This window comes from Mesoplodon bidens (genome assembly GCF_964165515.1).
Source record: "Mesoplodon bidens genome assembly, chromosome: 5".
Lineage (NCBI taxonomy): Eukaryota > Metazoa > Chordata > Mammalia > Artiodactyla > Ziphiidae > Mesoplodon > Mesoplodon bidens.
In genome coordinates this window covers 13,335,811-13,346,394 of record NC_138161.1, presented here as the reverse complement: position 1 = coordinate 13,346,394, position 10,584 = coordinate 13,335,811, and positions in this window count along the sequence as shown.

Sequence of the window (10,584 nt, the reverse complement as noted above, 5' to 3'; positions counted from 1 at the left end):
AAAACAAGAGACAGTTGGGGAAATGTGCTGGGATGTTTAACTGGTCAGCATTATATATCATACTTAAGTTAGCTGGGAGAACTTTTAAAAATTGCAACCGAGATACCTACAACAAACAAAGGTCTTTTAAAAACCTAGCACTTGTCCGTCTCTGCTCTAGTAAAATGAGTGGACTCTTGGTGGTCAGCTCCAGCATGTGGCCAGAAATAGCCTTTGCTTTCTCCCTTACTTAACTCAGATGGATTCCTACCACACTGAGTTCCAGTTTGGGGACCTCTCCATGGATGGAAAATATGTTAGCTTTACAATGCACACTTCAGATAACTCAGAATTGTCGTCTTTACAGTTTTGCATTTACCCCTTTCCTTCTAACCCAAGACATCTTCCTCCTACGTGGGTGGGAATAAAGTTATTTTCTTTAGGAAGCCGAGAATTACCGTGCAGGTCCTGCAGGCCTCATCGTTGGCAGGCTAGGGGTGCCAAGGTCTCCCATGGGTGGGTAGGAGGTCCTCAGCTTCGCCTCTTTGTGTCCTGTACTGTTTACTCCTCCATTTGGTGAGCACACAATGAGCACCTACTATGTGTTCAACATCTCCCCGAGGCAGGGGAGGAGGAAAGAGACAGAGTGTGTGCGGCCCATGGGGCCTCTCCAGCACGAGGGGTTGCAGTATCTCACACAACACCGTGTGAATGGTGCCCGCCCACCAGCGTGGGGCATCCTGGGGACGAGGAACAGAGGGAAGGAAGGCTCTAGACCCCTTCATGTTTGGTGGATAGCATTTCGCCCTTTGCTTTTCCATCCTATGGGTGAGTGACAGGTACGTGGGAGGCATGCAGTTTCCAGCTGTAGGTTGGTCCCTTGTCCTCAGGCTGCAAATTTCCATTCATGCTCCCTACGTGTCCCTTTAGGGCCCTCATCCAACTGGAGCTGGAATTCCCAGGATTCTTTTTTAAAATATTTTCCCCAGATTTCCCTTGTAACAGCCGTTGTTATCTCTGACAGCAGGCTGGCCTCTGTCTCTCTCAGGCTGGACAGGATCAGGCCCAAATCCCTCTCCAGCTTCAGAGTAGCCTCCTGGCTGACAGGAGCAGGAGGGAGGGCGAAGGGGCCAGGGAGTGAACTTCCCGCCCCCCAGGATCACACAGCAAGGAGTGTTGCCTCTGCGAGCCGCGTGCTCCCTCTGCCTTTGGTGTGTGATCATCCAGGAAGTGGCCAGGCTGCTTGATGCGCCTGAAGCTTTCTATTAGCTTCTGCCTGGAAGTGCCCATTCAGGGACCACAACTTCCAAATTACCCAACACTTGTTGATTGGCTCAGAAAAATCCATTTTCTGGAGAATGTCAAAAATTAGAAACAGTTTTAGTTGACTTAATAGAAAAAATTCAAATAGCATTTTGAAAAGAAAAGAATATGCCCCTATACCGTAAATGGCTTTATAACTTACCCCATCTCATGCTCACATTTGTCCAGTTCAAGAGTCAGATTCATTCATCATCTCTATTTTTTTGTAAAGTCATTACAAATAAGAAAACTGAACCATGAAATGGTTAAGTGACATGCTCAGGATTGTGTATCTGGGTGGGAACCAAAACCCACATCTCCTCTTCCATTCTTATCATGTGTTCATTCCACAGGTGAATCACAAATGGAGCCCGGAGCTAACAGATCTCAGCTCTCAGACCTACTGCTGAATCACACACTCCAGGTTCATGCACTATATGTGCACAAAGATTTCACTAGAAGATGTTCAATACCACATTGTTTATAATACAAAAAGTCTGGAAACAAACTTCTACCCAATGCCAGGAGTTTGGTTAAATGAACTATTTAATATTGTGAACTATTATACAGTCATTAAAACAATGTTGTAAAAGTATGTTTGTTAACATGGAAAACTTCATAATTAATAATAATAATTACTGAAGCTGCATTTTCATAATTATCCGTATACATAAATGCACAGGAAATAGTGTGGAAGGATCCATACTAAAATATTAATAGTGTTTAGATTTACAGATGGTTTTATTGTCTTTATTTCAGTTACCTGTATTTTCTAATTTTTCTACAATAAAAGTACATTTCTGGATTACTTTTCAATGATCTGAAAATGTTTGTGTTTTGACCCCCACCCCAAATTCATATGTTGAAATGTTAACTCCCAGTGTGATATTATTAGGAGGTGAGGCCTATTAGGTCATGAAGGTGGAGCCCTCATATATGAGATTAGTGCCCTTATAAAAGAGACCCCAGAGAGTTCTCTGACCCTCTTGCCACCACAGGAGGAAACAACAAGAAAACAGCTGTCTGCAACCTGGAAGAGGGTTCTTCCCAGAACCCAGTGGTACTGCCCCCTGGATCTTAGACTTCCAGTCTCCAGAACTGTTGAGAAATAAATTTCTGTTGTTTATAAGCCACTCAGTCTGTGGTATTTTGTTATAGCAGCCCGAAGTAAGACATAATTTTAAACTTTTAAGATTATTCCGTCAGGAAACCTCATCTGGCTAAAAGACAAACATGTGCTTACACCTGAGGTAAGTATATTTAACACTATAAAACTGCAGGCTTTTCCACTTATTTTATCTTATCATTAACTTGCAATATATGGCAAACTCAGTTTATTTCTTTGAGGATAACAATAAGTATATTTCATAAGCTTACTGATGTCCACTTCGAGTGAATTTCTTTACAGAAAACAGGATTAATCATAACCACAAACTGTTTTCATGTTTATTGTGTTGGGATTCTTTTATCCCCAGAAACCTACTCAAAGGTAAATCATCATTACTCTAGTCTTTACTGGATAAAGTCACAAATCTGCTGACTGGGGCCAACGAAAACTGTGCTCCCTCAGTGACAACAAAGACCTCGAAGCCTTTTCCATTCATTTCTGTTTGATTCCCTGTCAAGTCTCCCCGAATGACTGTTCAAACCCTCCCATGTTTCTCCATTTTTCTATTCCACTCCCACCTGATTAAGTCTCAACGGATGACCCAGAATCTTCATCACTTGAGCCTAGCGGTTTTCAAACTCTTTTAGCCGAGGGGATCTTTGTTCCAAAGCCTTCTTACCATGCAGTGCAAAAGACGGGTGGGTGATGTACACACTGGCTAGCCTGGGAAGGTTTACATCTGTCATCCTGGCCTGACCTTTAATTATTATATCTCCCCCTTTTACCCTCTAATGTGTCTTGGTTTGGACAATAAATGCTATAGTTTCACTAGCAGTGAGAAAATCTTGAAGACGGAAGCTGTTCTGGTTGGGGACTGTTCTCTGCCCTTTTTTCTGCATCTTGGCCCATGCTAATCCTTCCTTCATTTAATGACAAAAATTATTTCTTTTTCCTGTGAGACTTCTGTCTCTGTCACTTCTTCATCATTGGAAGATCATCTAGTGATTCTCAGACCCGTAGTGTGTGTATATTTTAAATATGTTTTTAACTGCCCATCCCCAAATAGTTCAATTCAAATCCTCATTTCAGAGCTAGGGAAAATAAATGTGAATAAGATCTATCCTTACCGAGGCAAAACAAACACAGGGCTGGAATCAAAGTCTCCTCATTCACAGATCATTTCACCCCACGCTGGTTCTCTTCGGAGCCACGTCAGGACCAGATTCTCCTAGGTTTCCCTTCAGAGTGAAGACACAGACAACAGCGGTTGCCTTGGAAACTCTGCCTGGTGAGCTGGTATCATGGGATTTCACTCGCCCTACCCTGTGGCTGACATCCAACCCTGACTAATTTAAGTTCTGGTTGGTTATGTCTTTGCTAAGGGGACACGGTGATGGGGCCGGGGGAGAGAACAGGAGGACAAGCAAAAGTGAAATGACTACAGAAGGAGGTATTTTTTTTTTTCACTGAAAGCAATTCAAGTAGTGACAAAAGAAATCACTAATGTATTTTAATAATTAAGATTCTCAGTCAAACGTTGGTGACCAGAGATGCTGTTAAATGTTCACACATCCATGTGTTAATCCTATTCAGGATTCCGTGAGCTGATTCAAGAATATCTTCAAGACGCGCCACCTGCCAGCCACCTACGACTGTTAATTAAGCAGCAGCAGCAAATGTGAGCTGTGCTTCCATGTGAAGTCTCTTTTGTGGTCCTGATTCTCTAAAGGACAGAATACTGTCAATGCCCATTAGATTACAGATGCGTGGTATGATTCCCTATCAGCTATTGATCAAGTTTTCGATTTCAAATCAATGCTTCATTAAAACAACAAAACTTCTGATTGCTTTTACTGGATTAATTAAAGGAGGAGACATATAGACCATTCTAGTTCAGCCTCCTCATTATACAGTTGAAGAAACTGAGGCTGGGAGATAGGAAGCCGAGGACGCGGATTGCTCTGCTACTTAGAGCACAGCGGGACCCAGACCCGAAGGCGCCAGGCTTCCTAGTCTGGTCCGACCTCACAGCATTATTTGTTTGCCTCAGCTATATTCTGTTGAGCAAACTAATTTAATGCACGAGTATAAAAAAACAATCTTCTGTTTCAGAGAATAGAAGTCTGATTCAAAATGGAATTGTCTGAATTTATTTAAGATGTTGGAAAATGTTTTAATATGAATAAAATGCTTTTGATGCCTCATCCTATAAAGAAATAAGTGTCCCTTAATGTTTCCAAAGGAATAAACGGTACAGATACAGGCGAGGATTCCTGGGAAGTCTTGTGAGTCAGACACATGAGCCAGGTGATCAGAAATGTGCTTCCTTGGGAAGGCTGACACCCCTCTTGGCAATCCCACAGGGAGCTGGCAAACGCAGCATTAAGGTCTCAAAAGCACTGAGGGAGGGGACTTAGTAATGAACCTGAGTCATGGAAACATAAGAAATGACTGAAAGAGAAAACATAATTAACTTCCCAGTGTAAAATGTAAATCTCTTGGGGGAAAGCTTGTGGGAGTGTAGGTGTAGACAATTTCAGAACGAATGCTGAGTAACCCAAGCCCTTGGCACTGGTGGGGGGCTGGCGGGGAGAAGCCTTGCCCGTTACTTTAATTAAGGAGCTTGGTTACAAGAGCTGAGAGGGATAAACTCCAGGTTGAGGCTCAGGAGCCTACTTCTGGGAAGCGGCTTCTGCGGGCAACTCCGTTTGCCAATGTGGTTGTGATCAGGCTGGATGCGATGAGTATTTATGCGGTGAAATGCGGCCCCTTGTGGTCTGATTAAGAAAAAAAAAAAAAACACCTCAAAGGCCGGAGAGTAATACCAACCTACTTTACAAGTGTCAAATGAGGCGCTGAAAAAATGACTATGGTGTTCAGAGGCATTAATAATCGTGACCAAACAGATGAGCCTACGAAAGGGGCGTTTATTCCCTGTCCTCTAAGCAGCGCATCTGAAATGTAAACGTGCGTGTGGATTACCGGGGGTCTTGTTGAATTCGGGTTCTGGTTCACGGCGGGCCTGGTGGGGTCTGGGAGGCGATGCCCCTGCTGTGAGTGGCCAGGGGCTCGCGGGAAGGCCCCTGCCCTCTAGGTGAGCCAGGGCTGCTCCATCAGAGCCCTGCACTGTGGACCACAGGCGCCCTGGAGAGCATCCCCAGGCATTACAATTCCTTCCCGCACCCAGACACTAAGGAACCCAAATAACCACTTTTCTTTTGCCTCTTCAAGCTCAAGGGCCTCTCTCCCCAAGCTCTGAGATATCCTTTACTACCCCCAAAAAGAGTGTTTTGAGAAGGCAAAGCCCCTGACACCTTCCTACCCTATCAAGTACCTTCTCATGAGAGGAAGCAACGATTTCAGGTTACCATAGGGTGGGTTTCCACGTTATTAAGAGCTGTGGTTTTCTTTCATGGCTCTCCTGATGGCTGAAAGCAGCAAGATATTTCCAATGCCCTTTACTTCCAAACCTCCTCTTGCCTATTTGAATGTGGCTTAAATGTTTGTCTGCTTAGCTTCCGTCCCACACTGACCGCACACGTGAGGCCCGTTTGCATCTTGCTTCAAGTGGCAGAGTTGCATCCACACCCCACCACCCCCCAATTCCAAGAATTCATTGTATTTGGTTAGGAAAAAAAATGATACAAAGTATTTTTAACTGGATGTGGGAGGAGAAAGATGGAATACATAAGACAGTGGAGTGATCACAGGTGGGTAATTACACATGTAAATGAGTTCAATTTGGTATTTTTCCCTTGAATTCCTATTTACGTTGGTTAACAGTGAATTCTAACCCCACACCACCACTGCATTTTGGGGCAGTTTCTTTTTAGTCTTATATGTCAGTTCTGAAATATTAAAAGCAATTCAGAATGCTTGGGTATAAAATTTTTTCTCAGCTTAGACCTTTTTCACATTTTTCCGTTTATCATCATAACTGTACAAAGTAGACAAGGGATTAAAATTCTCCTCTTATTTAACAAGTATTAATTATCTCCAGCATACAAAGTCTCGTAACACATTGGGCCATGGGGAAAAAAAAAATCCTAGTCTTGCAGGAAAGTTTCCCACAAAATTGTTATATGCAATCATATGAGGCAAAAAGAACATCCTGAAGTAATTCAGGAATGGTGAGGTGGAAGAAGTTACTTCTGACTGAGAAATCAGCAAGGGCTTCCTGGAAGAAGTGGCATTCAAGCAGGACCCCGAAGGACAGTAAGAACTATATATGTAGAAAAAGGGCAGGGGTGAGACACAAGCGTGTTCTGGTTGACAAAAGCTCAGAGTGCCAGATAGGAAAAGTGGGCAATATAGCTGGGAAGCCATCTGGGGCCAGATCAGGAGAACTGGAGTCTCAGATTAAGAGGACTGTATTCCGTGTGCTGTGATGTAATGCCGAACGTGAGAAGATTCATTTGACAATGTTGAGTTCATTGGATCAGGGGGTAGGAATTAAAGCATGAAGACCAACTAAGCAATAATTCAGGCAAGAAATGAAGCCTGAATAAGGATAAATGGTAACGGAGAAATGGGCAGGGAGGGGAAGGAGAGGTTTTGGGAAAGAAGAGAGGGCACCTGACAGTTGACTGGAGGTGGGGCAAGGAATGGCGAAGAGGCTGTGTGACTCTAGGGTTTTTCGACCAGGGCACAGGAAGGAGGACAATGTCACTGAGAACTCGGGAGGCATGGGAAGGGGACAGGGGTGTGCAGGGCCTTGAGAAGAAACGGTCAGTTCCCATCAGAGCAAACATGCTGCGTGCATCTGGAGGGCATGGGGCTAGGGTGGTGGAGGGATTCAGGTCGTTGGGAATTCAGAGCAGGGCCTGGGGAGACAGTTCAGGGCTGTAGGAGTTAGAGACCCAGCACTGGCCACTGAGGTCATGGCAGGGTGGGAAGTATCCAAGAGAGCCTAGAGAGAGAAAAACAAAGGCAAGGGCAGAGGCAAGGGGAGAAGCAAAGGGAGGCAACAGGAAGGAGAGCGGCCGGCAAGGGCAGCAAGGAGGAGGGCAGGTCAGATGCCGTTAAGGACGGAGCACGAGAGCCTTTGTTTTCTGGTCCGACAAACACTTTCACACAGGGACTACCCTGGGGGCTCAGTAGTTAAGAATCCGCCTGCCAATGCAGGGGACAAGGGTTCGAGCCCTGGTCCGGGAAGATCCCACATGCTGCAACTAAGCCTGTGCGCCACAACTACTGAGCCTGCGCTCTAGAGCCCGTGAGCCACAACCACCGAGCCCACACACCACAACTACTGAAGCCCATGTGCCTAGAGCCCGTGCTCTGCAACAAGAGAAGCCACCGCAATGAGAGGTCTGCGCACCACAACGAAGAGTAGCCCCTGCTCGATGCAACTAGAGAAAGCCCGCATGCAGCAATGAAGATCCAACGCAGCTAAAAATAAATAAATAAATAAATTTATAAAAAAAACTTTCGGGGCTTCCCTGGTGGCGCAGTGGTTGAGAGTCCGCCTGCCGATGCAGGGGACACGGGTTCGTGCCCCGGTCCGGGAATATCCCACATGCCATGGAGCGGCTGGGCCCGTGAGCCATGGCCGCTGAGCCTGCGCGTCCGGAGCCTGTGCTCTGCAATGGGAGAGGCCACAGCAGGGAGAGGCCCGCGTACCACAAAAAACAAACAAACAAAAAAAAACTTTCACACACACAATAAAGATATAATGAAGCCCAATACCCATGCAACCATGACCAGTGATCAAGCCATGCCCATGCGATCCCTCCCTCTTGCTGTATACTTACTTTACTGAAACGTTTTACAGCAAATCCCAGGCCTCATGGCATCTTGCGCCTGCATATTTCATCATGTGTCACTGACAAATACGGACAACTGAGAAGAGAATCTTAAAGGGGAGGACAATTTTAAATTGTTGGAAGTTTTAGGGCTTTCAGGGATGGTAGCACTTTGAAGGAGCTCCTTGGTGGCTTTCAAAAGAGTGTATTCAGTAATGCCCAGGGTGGAATACCACAGAGGGTGGAGTGGGTACAGTTACAAGTAGGACAGCAGGGCCACAGGGAGGAGGTTTATCCCCAAGAAGGGACCTGGGCATGCTTGCAGGGTGAGATTCGAGAAACCAGAGCGGACAGAGGCTGACAGTGTGAGAAAATAGGTACGTGATGCAGCAGTCTTCATTCAGTCCATTGAACAATAAATGAGCATTTACCACGTGGCTGCATTCCTTGCAGCACTAAAGACAGATAAAATCACTGCCCTCGTGGAGATAACACTCCAATAGAGACAGACATTAAACACACAAACATAAAATATGATGTTCGTTGTGATAAGTGCAGTAAAATCAATGACACACGGAAGGTGGCTGCAAGGGAGACGTAAGATACATGGAAAGGTGAGAGCCTGAAACAGGCCAGCCAGCACCTCTGGGCAGAGCAGGGGAGAGGCCGGGAGATACGACAGCCAGAGAATCTCAAGGTAGGGACAAAGGAAGGGAAGGCAACTCACATCAAGGGGGCTCAATCAGCTTCAATTATAGGAAAAAAACAAGGGAGAAGCTCATGACTTCTAAACCCTCTGGACACTAAATTGCTAATACTACAGTAACGGATATAGCTTCCCTTTATGTGTTTTACTGCTAGGAAGCAAGGAAGCACCACAAATGCACCCAGTGTAAAGAACAAGGAGCATTGCACAGGAGGAAAGCCCAGGCTCCGTTCACCAGCCGAGCAGGACTTCAGGCACTTTAACTTCTCTGAGCCTCAGTTTCTGCATCTATAAAATGGGAATAAGGATTTCTATGAAAGACGGTTCTGTGAGAATGGGGTGAGACAAGCTAGGTGGAGCTCCGAGCACAGCCCTTGGTACACAGTAAATGATCACTAAATGCTGCCTAAGAACAGAACGGTCACCCCTGGGGAGGCAACTGTGACAGTCAAAAGCAGCTATCTGTCCCCTTCAGGGAAAACTCCTTGATGGCTTCATAAGATTTCTCTTCAAAATGGTCACTCTTGTATTTGCTTTGGAAAGTGTTACTCAATGGAACATACACCCTACTTTTGCAAAATTTCTATGATTCTCAAGAAGCCTCTGAAATTACAAGCCTTTAGCTGAAAGAGACACAAAGGTGACGGCTTTAAGAGAACTAAATTATCCTCAAGTCTTCAAAGTCAGCTCCTGGATTCTCATTTCCTTCCTTTGAGTTATTTCTGGTTTCCTTTCAGCTTACATGAGTTGTAAGGTTGAAAGGGCCCTCGAGAAATTACCTTGTCCCCCTCTCCTCCTTAAAATTAAATAGAGGATCTAAAAACCACGGTGGTCATTGTTTAGGGGAAAAAAAGTTATCGAGTTAATTAAATTTTGTCAAGCTCCCAGAAGTCAAGAGGGGGCTGATTTGAATGAAATGAGGCCAGTTCTCTTTGAAATCACATTTGGGCCAATAAAACTCCAGACTCCAGCACATCCCTTCCTCAGATCCCCTCACTTCACACTCTCTGCCTCTCAGATTATTATCACAAGATTTTAGGCAAGTGTAAACACTCCAAAGAGACTACAATTATATAGACTGGCCTTGACTGCACTTGGACCATCGTGATCAGAGGACTGGATAACAGAACACCCTACAGATGGAACCCCGCTCTCATTCAACAAAATTTACCATCAGTACCCAGAACATGTCTGGGTTGAAGAGTAATTATCTTCCCTCAGTTCAAAAGTGATGGCAAATGAACTTTCTCTGCATGTTCCCAGGCAAGCAACTGCCCAGTAATTTATCTTATTCAGGAAGAACAAAAAAGACGTGTGCAACATTGACTATATAAAATCTTAAGTCATTTGCTTTCAGGTATTTTATTTTTTCCTCAGAAGAGGTGAAGACTGTGACTACTGTATCACTAAGATCTAAAGATACAGCATTTCATTTTAGATTTATTTAATGAAAAGATCTTAGGACTTGGTCTTCTGGGTGTTGAATAGAGAAGTCATTTTCTCTTCTCAAACTTCAAGTCAATCAGTATAGAGGGAGGTTCAAAATACACAGTAATGTGCTGGGAAACCAGCTCTTTGGGGGGAAGAAATCCTGAGTTTTTTAGGACTTGCAAAGTTCTCTGGCGTAAATATTCCTCATCATGGCCAATTTGAAGCTACCAAGGATTGAACAACTGGCTCACAAATTCCTGAAATTTTAACCATTGGCTCTCAGCTCTTGCACACCCTGGCGTTAGACGAAGAGG